Below are 13,571 nucleotides of genomic sequence, written 5' to 3' on the forward strand. Positions count from 1 at the left end.
ATCGTAACTTTTCGAATTGTACTGCTGACCTAACAAGACGTACTCTTCCTACGTTCCATAATAAGAGGTCTGTAATACAGAATGAGATTACCACTCTGCAGCGGAGTGTGCGCTGATATGAAACTTCCTGGCAGATTAAAACTGTGTGCCCGACCGAGACTCGAACTCGGGACCTTTGCCTTTCGCGGGCAAGTGCTCTACCATCTCATTCTGGAAACATCCCCCAGGCTGTGGCTAAGCCATGTCTCCGCAGTATCCTTTCTTTCAGGAGTGCTAGTTCTGCAAGGTTCGCAGGAGAGCTTCTGTAAAGTTTGGAAGGTAGGAGACGAGATACTAGCAGAAGTAAAGCTGTGAGTACAGGGCGTGAGTCGTGCTTCGGTAGCTCATATGGTAGAGCACTTGCCCGCGAAAGGCAAAGGTCCCGAGTTCGAGTCTCGGTCGGGCACACAGTTTTAATCTTCCAGGAAGTTTCAGGTCTGTAATAAGTGTTATAACTTTTAATTTATCTAAATCGTTTTCAGGATAGAAAATGTTATTTGTTACTATTGAAACAATCTTTTATTTATAGGAGAAACTGTGTCCTTTGCTACAGTTATTGACAATTTTATTAGTAACGATCTTACCCTATTGTTGTTCGCCACTACCGTCGGTACAACTATTTCTGCAAATTACGGCCCTTGTAGCGCACGTATTATTGAGAATACTGATTCATTATGCCTTTATGAAAGTAGTGAAGCATCTCCGACATTATTTTCATTTTCTGATGTAAATTTTGACGTAGTGGGCTACTAATGTCGAGTACGTTACTTTTCACGTAGGCACTATTACAGAGAGAGCTATAACTAAATATGCTTTATTCAGTTGAAATTAACAAACCAATGTGTTACAAATAAATATACATATATAACACTATAGTTCAAAACCCTGAGACCAAAAGAGGTCCTTTTCATTTGTTGTTCTTGTTTTGGTGTGCAATAACGTATCTGTACGCTAACATAACTTCAATAAAAGGAAGTAATTACAATCAATCATTTAGCACGCCGAAGTGATAAAATTTTTGCAGTTCAAAAGACTGTAAGAAGATCCGTGATAAAAATAATTAACCATTATCTATTTAAGAGACAGTTTCATACATCACGTTACAAATACACTATGACCAAATCATTCATTCACATTTACACAAACAGACAATTTACGAGTACACTATAAAACGACAGCATAATTTATAAACAACAGGGTAAGAGAGAAAGAGAGAGACACACAAATGTTCTCATGAATACAAAAGTGTAGAGAGCAAATCGTCCACGAGTTTCACAGTACTCGCAATCTACAGGAATATCAATGAACGCAAAAAACACTGAGCTCAGTCGGAATAAGGAAAACTACAGTTAATATCAGTAAACACAATTTTTAAGGATTTTTTTAAGTGTGAAGTTCAAAAGATAAATGAAGCAAAATAATAAGTGCATACGTAAAAGCAGAAAAATCGCGAAAGGTGAATGAGGAACCAATACTATTTGATTTCAACCTTCGCTAACAACAACAACAAAAAAAAAGCAATGGACTTCAGAACATGTTAAAAAGAGGAATAAACACCTTAAGTAAATTGTACATTAAATCTATCAAAGAAAATCTCTTTCAATTATAAATAGCAAAAGGTAGAATCATATCACATCTACCATACTTACACAATATCCACAGAAGATTCTTTGTAAACAAAAGCTAGACCCTTGCTGACTTGAGAGGATTCGGTACCATTTTTCTGACCGCGGGAGGATTCGCTCTAGTAATACATTTAACACGTTGACTGCTGCACCCGTTTACTGACTGCTGTTCCACGACCTAACCAGGCCAGACACACGGCGATAGGCGTGAGACTCTGCTACCCGCAGCCGGAGGCCAATCATACGTCACCATGTTGATGCAGGGATAAAAGTACGTAACTAAGGTAGAATCTTAAAAAATTTTGAGTACAAAAACTCATAAGAATTTATATTGCAAGAACAAGTTATGAGTTTCTCATCCCTTTTTCTGTCACCGGTACTTTTACAGAGAAATTGACCATTAATATAATATGACAAAGCTATTAACATTAAGTAACGTTCTATCACTTATAAATTATAGAGTGCAGCAATCAGTCGTCCTTTTTTAGATTTTATTACACAAATTCAGATTTCGGCTTTAAGTAGTTCTAAGTTCTACGGGACTGATGACCTCAGATGTTAAGTGCCATAGTGCTCAGAGCCATTTGAACCATTCTTTTCGTCTCAACTGTTTATCGTCCATGTTTCACTTCCATAAATGGCTACACTCCATACAAATACTTTCAGAAAAGACTTCCTGACCCTTATACCTATACTAGATGATAACAAATTTCTCTTCTTCAGCAATGCTTTCCTTCGACGGTCTACATTTGATATCCTTTTTACTTCGACCGCCATCAGTTATTTTGCTGCTCACATAGCAGAAGTTCTCTACTAGTTTAAGTGTCTCATTCTCTAAGCTGATAACCTCAGCATCACCTGATTTAATTCGACTACATTCCATTATCGTTGCTTTTCTTTCGTTGATGTTCATCTTATATCGTCCTTTCAAGACACTATCCATTCCGTTCAACTGCTCTTCCAAGCCCTATGCTGTCCCTGACTGAATTACAATATCATCCACAAAGCTCAAAATTCTTATTTCATCTCCCTGGATTTTAATTCCTCTCCAGATTTTTCTTTTCTTTCCTTTACTGCTTGCTCAATATACAGATTAAATGACATCGGGGATAGGCTAAACTCTGTCTCACTCCCTTCCCAACCAAGATTCCTTTTCGTGTCATTCGGCTCTTATAATTGCCATCTGGTTTCTGTCCAAATTGTAAATAGCCTTTCGCTCCCTGTATTTTCCCTTTGCTACCTTCAGAGTTTGAAAGAGGATGTTCCAGTCAGCATTGTCAAACGCTTTCTCTAAGTCTACAACTGCTATATGTGTAGGTGTATCTTTCCTTAAACTGTCTTTTAAAATATGTCGCAGGGTATGTACTGCCTCGCGAGTTTCTACATTTATATGGAATCCAAAGTGATGTTCCCCAAGATCGACTTCTACCAGTTTTTCTATTCGTCTGTACAGAATTCGTGTTAGTATTTTGCAGCCGTGACTTATTAAACTGATAGTTCGGTAATTCTCACATCTATCAGTACCTGCTTTCTTTGCTATTGGAAGTATTATGTTCGTCTTTAAGTATGAGGGTATTTCGCCCACCTCGTACGTCTTGCTCCCCAGATGGAAGAGTTTCGTCATTATCCCTCCCAGGGCTATCAAGAGTTCTAACGGAATGGTGTCCACTCCCGAGGCCTTGTTTCGACTTACGTCTTACATTCCTCTTCACGCAGTATCTTATCTCCATCTCATCTTCATCTACGTCCTCTTCCATTTCCATAATATTGTCCACAAGTACATCGCCCTTGTATAGAACCTCTATATACTGCTTCCAGCTTTCTGCTTTCCCTTCTTTGCGCAGGACTGGATTTCCCTCTGAGCTCTCGATATTCAAACAGGTGGTTCCCTTTCCTTCAAAGATCTCTTTAACATTCCTGTAGGCAGCAATCTTATCCCTTGTGATCTATGTTTCTACATTCTTACATTTTTCCACTAGCTATTTCTACTTAGCCATTATGCACTTCCTGTGATCTCATTTTTGAGACGTTTGTGCTCTTTTGCGTCTGCTTCATTTTCTGCATTTTCATATTTTCTCCTTGCATCAGTTAAATTCAATGTCTCTTGTGTTACCCAATGGTTTCTACTAGCCCTCGTCTTTTTATCTTCTTGATCCTTTGCTGCCTTCGCTATTTCATCTCTCAAAGCTACCCATTTTTCTTCTACTGTATTTTTTGCCCAGTTCTTGGCAATCGTTCAATAATACGCCCTACGAAACTCTCTATAGCCTCTGGTTCTCTCAGTTTATTCAGATCCCATCTCCTTAAATTCCTAGCTTTTTGCAGTTCCTTCAGTTTTACAGTTCACAACGAATAAATTGTGGTTAGAGTCCGCGTCTGTCCCTGGAAATGCCTTACAATTTAAAACCTCGTTCCTAAAACTCTGTCTTACCATTACACAATCAATCCGAAACCTTCCGGTTTCTCCTCGTCTGTTCCGCTTGTATAGCCTTCTTTCGTTATTCTTAAACCAAGTGTTAGATGTAATTAAGTTATGCTCTGTGCAAAATTCTACCAAGTGGCTTCTTGTTTCATTCCTTACCCCCAGTCCATGTTAACCTACTAATTTTCCGTCTCTTTCTTTTCCTATTATCGAATTCCATTCCATCATGACTGTTAAATTTTCATGTCCCTTAACTATCTGAATAATTTTTTTTTATCTCATCATACATTTCTTCAATCTCTTCATCACCTGAGGAGCTAGTTAGCGTATAAACATGTGCTACTGTTTCCAGAATGAGATTTTCACTCTGCAGCGGAGTGTGCGCTGATATGAAACTTCCTGGCAGATTAAAACTGTGTGCCCCGACCGAGACTCGAACTCGGGACCTTTGCCTTTTGCCCGCGAAAGGCAAAGGTCCCGAGTTCGAGTCTAGGTCGGGGCACACAGTTTTAATCTGCCAGGAAGTTTCATGTACTACTGTGGTAGGCGTGGGCTTCGTGTCTATCTTGGCTACAATAATGCGTACACTATGCTGTTCGTAGTAGCTTATCCGCGTTCCTATTGTTTATTCACTATTATACGTACTCCTGCATTAACCCTATTTAATTTTGTATTTGTAACCCTATATTCACCAGACCAGAAGTTCATCTACATCTACATCTACATCTACATTGATACTCCGCAAGCCACCCAACGGTGTGTGGCGGAGGGCACTTTACGTGCCACTGTCATTACCTCCCTTTCCTGTTCCAGTCGCGTATGGTTCGCGGGAAGAACGACTGTCTGAAAGCCTCCGTGCGCGCTCTAATCTCTCTAATTTTACATTCGTGATCTCCTCGGGAAGTATAAGTAGGGGGAAGCAATATATTCGCTACCTCATCCAGAAACGCACCCTCTCGAAACCTGGCGAGCAAGCTACACCGCGATGCAGAGCGCCTCTCTTGCAGAGTCTGCCACTTGAGTTTATTAAACATCTCCGTAACGCTATCACGGTTACCAAATAACCCAGTGACGAAACGCGCCGCTCTTCTTTGGATCTTCTCTATCTCCTCCGTCAACCCGACCTGGTACGGATCCCACACTGATGAGCAATACTCAAGTATAGGTCGAACGAGTGTTTTGTAAGCCACCTCCTTTGTTGATGGACTACATTTTCTAAGCACTCTCCCAATGAATCTCAACCTGGTACCCCCCTTACCAACAATTAGTTTTATATGATCATTCCACTTCAAATCGTTCCGTACGCATACTCCCAGATATTTTACAGAAGTAACTGCTACCAGTGTTTGTTCCGCTATCATATAATCATACAATAAAGGATCCTTCTTTCTATGTATTCGCAATACATTACATTTGTCTATGTTAAGGGTCAGTTGCCACTCCCTGCACCAAGTGCCTATCCGCTGCAGATCTTCCTGTATTTCGCTACAATTTTCTAATGCAGCAACTTCTCTGTATACTACAGCATCATCCGCGAAAAGCCGCATGGAACTTCCGACACTATCTACTAAGTCATTTATATATATTGTGAAAAGCAATGGTCCCATAACACTCCCCTGTGGCACGCCAGAGGTTACTTTAACGTCTGTAGACGTCTCTCCATTGATAACAACATGCTGTGTTCTGTTTGCTAAAAACTCTTCAATCCAGCCACACAGCTGGTCTGATATTCCGTAGGCTCTTACTTTGTTTATCAGGCGACAGTGCGGAACTGTATCGAACGCCTTCCGGAAGTCAAGAAAAATAGCATCTACCTGGGAGCCTGTATCTAATATTTTCTGGGTCTCATGAACAAATAAGGCGAGTTGGGTCTCACACGATCGCTGTTTCCGGAATCGATGTTAATTCCTACATAGTAGATTCTGGGTTTCCAGAAATGACATGATACGCGAGCAAAAAACATGTTCTAAAATTCTACAAGAGATCGACGTAAGAGATATAGGTCTATAGTTTTGCGCATCTGCTCGACGACCCTTCTTGAAGACTGGGACTATCTGTGCTCTTTTCCAATCATTTGGAACCCTCCGTTCCTCTAGAGACTTGCGGTACACGGCTGTTAGAAGGGGGGCAAGTTCCTCCTGCTACCGAACGTCAGTGATTTCCACTGTATCTAACTCTAACCTATCCATTTCCCTTTTTAAGTTTTGTAGACTACCTGCACGATTAACGGATCTCACATTCCACTAACCGATCCCTAGAATGCCAATTTGGTTTCTCCTGAAAAAGTATATATGAATTTATGAAGATAGGTTCCCTATAATTCGTATGCGAAGCACTTCCTTTTTCAAAACGTTTAATCATAGTTTCAATTGTTTAAAATTACTGCTCGCTTGTATGCATCGTGTCCATTTCCAAGCAAATGTAACTAAGTCAACTGTTAATGCATACAATCGCTGCTGAGTTTGATTACATAAAAATTTGATTACATAAAAAACTGAAACCTTCCAGTGTCCCTAGGTCTCTTCCACCTAAACCATCTTCAATCATGATTCTTAAGTCAAGTGCGAGCAATGCTTGAATTATGCTCTGTGCAAAGTTCTACCAGATAGGTTCCTCTCTCATACATTTTCCTTATCCATTTTCTCCTACAATTTTTCCTTTTCTTACTTTTCCTATTATCGACTGCCAGTGACCTACCAAAATTAAATTTTCGTCCCTGTTAACTATTTGAACAATTTCCTTTATCTCATAATTTATTCCTTGAATCTCTTCGTCATCTAAGGAACTAGTTCGCATGTAAGCTTACACTACAGTGATGTGCCTCGGGTTCATGTCTATCTTACGAGGAAGCGTTCACTACGCTGTTGATAGTAGATTACCAGCATCATATTTCCTTACTCACTACAATCAGTTTTCCTTCTTCATCGCTAATTTGTGTGTGGTGCTCCTCTTCAAAAATACGGTGGTCCCCTATTTTTAAGTCTTCCACATTATCCTATTTCATTTCGTGTTGATAATCCTGTACTCTAATGACCAGAAGTTCTGTTCTTTCTCCCACCATACTTCACTTATTCCCATTATATCTAATTTCAAACTACCCATTACCCCATTACACTTTTTAAATTCTCTGCCTGACTAAGGGATCTTGCTTTCCACGTTCCGGCACATAGAATAGGTTTTGTTTCTCCTGATGAGGATATACTCCTGAGTAGCCTCCGCCTGGAGATCTCAATTCAATAGCGTGGGGGTACTGGGGGGAGGGGGGGGGGACGATGGGGACGATACAGTATTTTACCCAAGAGGTAAGCGCTGTATGCCTTTGGGGAAAACAAATTACATATCAGTCATTGTTTATTATGCCGGTAGAAATATTTTGACAACATGTTAATGAATGTGTCTGCATACAATTCCAGAAAAGATTCGTTTCTTCATGGCCATACCGAATCTTTTATCGTGGTTCAAGTTTTTTTCTCAAATATAGCGGATGATTTATGTGTACATACGACACATAACTCAACCGACTTAGAAAATTTAGAAAAACAGTGTCAGAACGCATTATATCGGCAACATTTGTATATCAGGCAATTGTTTTTTCTCTCTGGAAGTTTATTTCCCCGAGTTCTATAAAGAAAGGGCTAAACCTTCGACTTTATCCATGTCATGGTTGTCAAACTCTGTGTTAAAATATAGGCTCAGCCATCTTTCAAAATGAAAATGCACTAGAATTGTGCTTCGAAGGAGGAAGACTATAAGAACTACTTTACAAGAATCTTATAAATGCGACAAAGAAAGAGGTTTGAGTAAAGAGAGTAAAAATTCGTGGTCACGTAGTTTGATCCCGTGTGTACCTAAACTGTGCTTCAACATCATTTGTAAGATCAGTACAATAAAATAAGTCAGTCCATGCAGTTAATTGGAAACACAAGTTCGATAAATATAATAAACCTAATATCCACAAAACTTAATATGGTACGTGGCAGATTTTTCCATATTGTTCTATAACCTGTTTCATAACCCAGTACGCGTATCTGCCTATTAAATCATATAATTATGTTGCCTGAAAGCGACAAACAATAACAACAGATGTCAATGATTGCAATTCTAATCAACTCTGTCTCTCTTGCTTTTGGTACATTGAAGGAGTATTGTAATTACTGCAGTCTGGATGTTTTAGCTTGCTGGCGAAAGACGAGAGTCACTAGCGGGAACCACGTGCGTCATAAACATGTTTCTGCTGGCAGCCAGCCCACCATGAAGCTTCATTGTACGTGAAGAAAAAAGAAACCCCGTTTAGAAAAGATAAATGTCTAAAGGACAGAAGGAAATGGGACAGGAGAAAACACAACGCTGCTAGTGTGGCACCATCCATTAGGCCTGAAGGAGGCCAGCTAGAATGTTTGTTAAGAATTTAGTAAGATGATCTCCGATTGGCTCATAATGATTATTTTGGTAGCGAGAGTGTGTACATAAAAGCCTTGTTATTGCCTGTAACTAGAAATCTGGTGTGTAGTGTGGGTGATGATATGCCTTCTACCCCAGTCCAAGGGAGAAACATACTTCACTGGTTAACCGCCGGCCGGTGTGGCCGTGCGGTTCTAGACGCTTGTTTGGAACCGCGTGACCGCTACGGTCGCAGGTTCGAATCCTGCCTCGGGCATGGATGTGTGTGATGTCCTTAGGTTAGTTAGGTTTGAGTAGTTCTAAGTTCTAGGGGACTGTTGACCACAGATGTTAAGTCTCATAGTGCTCACAGCCATTTGAGCCATTTCACCGGTTAACCACAGAAAAATGTGTCAGAGTGGTGAATTTGTTAGGCTGTTTATTAAATTATCATCGGCAGAAACTCACAAGGACTCTTGAAATCAGCCATCGAAATCCCGATGCTATCAAAACTAGCTAAGTTTTGTACAAAAAAGCAAGAAATCTCTGCTGTTGCGTACATCATAGAGTAAATTTCCACAGGGCTTAATGCACTTCGGTCCATCTTAGAGCTGTAGAGTGAGATGTCTCCAACTTAGAACAGAACTCAAATGCTGGAGCTGAATTGAGAATTCTCAGCCACTGCTGCAGTCATCTTCGGCCCTCGTGCATCTGTAGTGTGCTAAGTATGGGATACGTTTGCATTCAACGAGATGATGCGAATGAGAAGTCATTTGTCTCGCATCAGGGCTTCGTTGTGTTGATCTAATTTTCACAGCCAGCTAGCTACACCCACTATACACTTAGCTGAGGATACTGATGTTTGTTCCTGCTTTTCTGGGACTTTTCTTTAACTCATTAACTTATTCTGAAAATATTTGCCATACCAATAACACAATTTTATACATTTTCTGGCGCATATCCGTCTACATGTCATACCCGTTTACAATCCTTTGTTCACTTCATAACTCAGTTCAGTGGATGAATTATATGTGATGTCTTTCAGCAGTACTGCTATAATTGCTTAACTGCGCCACCTCTGATAATTTGTTTGAAAATCCATTATCCATTGTAAGACATTGTTTTCTTTTAAGTTGTACGATCTTATTAAGAGTTATCTATCACAGTGTGTCACCGAGATAGATTCCGTAGCATCTAAGGCATATGCTAAATTGCTCAACTGATACCCCATTTACGAATATGGCGACCTTGCCAGGATAAATCTTCGAAAACCCGCGATCATCTGATTTACACAGTCACATTTGCAGGTCGACAGATAGGAATTTGTCGACTCTGGGCCAGGATTTTTCTGATCCCTGGCTGTCCACTTATTTACACAGTCACTTTTATAAGAGTTGTACCTTATACGTCCTCTACGGCGGATCTTTAATGATAAGAACATGAGCAGTTAACTTAAACAGAGGTGCTTATGTATTTTATTGTGTACTATGGTTTTTATTACCTAACAATCATCTATGAGCGCTACATATATGGACATGGCCACGTGCACAAGGTGCCTTCGGATTTTGAGTGTCTTATTTATGACAAACCTTTGTATAATGTGCTACGTTCTAGCCACTAACATGATATCTTGGAGAGGGGTTCCAACTGGAAATGAACACGTTTTATAACAAAAATTTTCGGAGACCTAAAGATGACAGCAAAGTCTGTCGAAACCGGTTTTTGTAAATAAAGAAATATTCATATGATCTTGGCTTTACTGAGTACGACAGATGGCTCTTTCTGATTTCTGCGCATGAGAAAATTTAATCAAGTTCGAAGTTGAGTCGTTTTTTCACGAGAATGTGAGAATGTGACGAACTCGCAGGCAACGCAAGTCTCAGCAGCTGCTGAAAACGACGTAGTGACACTACGTGTTACAGATAATGCACCAATTCCTCCGCCGCCGCAACCACCTTTTGATCACCAATAATGTCTATAGAAATGTCGTTGTAAAATCGGAACAGTTCGACAGACACCACAGAAGTTCAGGAGAGCAGTGCAAAAAGAGGGAAGAGCGTTTCAAAAATACAGACGAAAATTTCGCAGCACTAACGCTGAACAGTATATCTGGATGTGGTGCGGTACTCATGTTTTCTCGCTTTATTGGGTTATCCCTGGTAATGTAATTAGGCAAGCTGTTATCCATGGGTCCGCAGCTCGTGGTCGTGCGGTAGCGTTCTCGCTTCCCGCGCCCGGGTTGCCGGGTTAGATTCCCGGCGGGGTCGAGGATTTTCTCTGCCCCGTGATGGCTGGGTGTTGTGTGATGTCCTTAGGTTAGCTAGGTTTAAGTAGTTCTAAGTTCTAGGGGATTGATGACCATACATGTTAAGTCCCATAGTGCTCAGAACCATTTGAACCATTTTTTTTTTGTTATCCATGGGGTGGCAGTGTGCTTTTAAGCTTCATGGTCTTATGGGTACTTACCTATTACTGTCAGCCACTAAAGATAGATTCTGTAGGATTTCAGGGATCTGCTAAATTGCATAAACGACCCCTCACAAGTGCAACTGTGATAATGCGAAATACGTCAGTCAAACTCCAAAAATGGCTCTGAGCGCTATGGGACTTAACTTCTAAGGTCATCAGTCCCCTAGAACTTAGAACTACTTAAACCTAACCAACCTAAGGACATCACACACATCCATGCCCGAGGCAGGATTTGAACCTGCGACCGTAGTGGTCACACGGTTCCAGACTGTAACGCCTAGAACCGCACGGCTACTCCGGCCGGCCTCAGTCAAACTGGTCTGCCCTTTGAGTCGAGGTATAACGAATACAGAGACGCTTTTGCGTTTACGCTGTTACGTAGCGATGCACATCCAGGAAACTGTCCATGCTTTGTTGGGTACTGTAAAAGATTACACTATTTTGCCGTTACCGGGTAAGGGTAGGAAACTGCATTTACCGGAACAGTTAAGGATTACAATACATAGCAGAAAAAAATGAGAATAAATTAAATGAACAAATTATAGGACACGCGGATAAAGTTTTTTTAAAAATTCTGTGGATCTGTTATAATGTACGTCTGTGGTTAGCTGCTTTAATTATGATAACAGTGTTGACATTCAGTGGTGACTCGTATCTCCGTGGGGGTGTGCATTACGTTTGATCATTAGTGAGAGTGTCTTTGTTTTCCTGACTATGCATACGAAGAGTGTGTGTGTGTGTGTGTGTGTGTGTGTGTGTGTGTGTGTGTGTGTGTGTGTGTGTGTGTGTTTATGTGTGTGTGTGTTCGTCTGTCTTTCATGGACGATGTGGGCGGGGCACGCAACAGCTATCTCTGTGACACTGACTATATTCGCACACTGCATACACCGATTTATTTTATTTCACCTGTTGGACGAATGATATTAAATCAGGTTTTAAGAAGACATAGTTACAAACTAAGTAATCACGAATTTTTAATATTTTTATAGCACTAATAAGATTCGTGTGAAGTAATTAAGATGATATTCTCTTTCTCCTTCGGAACGCATCAGTTCCAGTGCTTTTTCACTGTGAAATGTGTTTGAATCTACATTTCAACGTTGTGTTAACCATTCGCCTTTAAACAAAATACAATTTCAGACCGACCGATGATTCTGAGAAGTGTAGTACTTGTTGTATCTACCTCTGAATCGAGCGACGATCCCAGTGGGGGTGTTTCCACGTGGCAACAGCAGGGGACAAGATACTCACCCGCCGACCAGAGACCGGCCTGCGGCCAGCGAGGCACGCCGGCCAGTATGGTGCATGCGGCGTCACTTGTCATCTACCTGACAACTACTCGCAAGTATGCCATGCGCTCACAAATGTACATAAGTAGAACCGCAAATCAACGACTTTCGCGGATGTACAAACCAATCTCTCAGCTGGCTAAATCTTCTGGATCTAGAGGTTTGTTTGCAGATTCAGTGGTTATTCCTTAGTGGTGGTGGTGGTGGTGGTGGCGGTGGTTAGTGTTTAACGTCCCGTTGACAACGAGGTCATTAGAGACATTAGAGACGGAGCGCAAGCTCGGGTTAGGGAAGGATTGGGAAGGATATCGGCCGTGCCCTTTCAAAGGAACCATCCCGGCATTTGCCTGAAACGATTTAGGGAAATCACGGAAAACGTAAATCAGGATGGCCGGAGACGGGATTGAACCGTCGTCCTCCCGAATGCGAGTCCAGTGTGCTAACCACTGCACCACCTCGCTCGGTGTTCCTTAGTCATATCTTGGATTGAAAGGAGAACTCTTCTTCCGAAACTGAAAAGCTTACGACACAATCATAAAATATGGTATTCTCATAAGGCTGATATCGAATTATTGCACACAGTATTTGGCAGTTGGACCCACTGGACTACGGACTGGTGTACCATACATAGTGCCTATAGCTGCCACACACTGTCCTCCTTCAGATGACGCACCTTCTGATTAACTAACGGCTCCTTAACGACTTTTTTTATCAAATTAGCCGTGCGTCAGAATGACTACTTTACAATTAATTCAATTCGTACTTCACATTTTGCTTATTTCAAATGAAGGCTATCGTCCACAGCAACAAAATGAAAACGGGAGGGCTTCGCTGAATGCCGGCTCTATATGCATGCAAATCATGTTATAACGCAAAGACTGAGACAGGTTGCCACGGGGATGGAAGTGTTAAAGACAGAAAAAGCTAAATGTACCAAAATCAAATTTAAACGATGTAAACATAATGTTATATCAAACGATAGCATTTGTTCTGGCCAATATAGATTTTGTCTACCAAACATCTTTCCTGGTACACATGAATAGGCGTATCAGATGTGATCGGTACAAACAAAACATTCAGTTGCTAAAGACATTTTTTCTTATTTATGTAATAAACTATAAAGAATAAAAACTTCTGGAAACCTTTACAGATGGGGCGAGGATGACATAAAAATATAATGTGTAGCCTTTGCTGAAGACTTAGCATTACTAGCGGATGATGAGATAACAGGAATCGAACCAGTTGAAACCCTTAAGGAATGTGCGGAGAAAGTAGGTCTGCAAATATCTTTCCTAAAGTCTGAGCTCATCGTCACAAAAACTGACACCCAAAACTTGACAAAGTACG

The 13,571-nt window shown here is 40.8% G+C and overlaps 1 non-coding gene across 1 annotated transcript; it reads right to left on the bottom strand.

Annotated features, from left to right (window-relative positions):
* Positions 1 to 12,612: 12,612 nt before the first annotated feature.
* Positions 12,613 to 12,685, bottom strand: Trnaa-cgc. The gene has a single exon. It is a non-coding gene; the product is annotated as a tRNA-Ala (tRNA).
* Positions 12,686 to 13,571: the final 886 nt, after the last annotated feature.

Source organism: Schistocerca americana, chromosome 5, assembly GCF_021461395.2.
Source record: "Schistocerca americana isolate TAMUIC-IGC-003095 chromosome 5, iqSchAmer2.1, whole genome shotgun sequence".
Taxonomy (NCBI): Eukaryota; Metazoa; Arthropoda; class Insecta; order Orthoptera; family Acrididae; genus Schistocerca; species Schistocerca americana.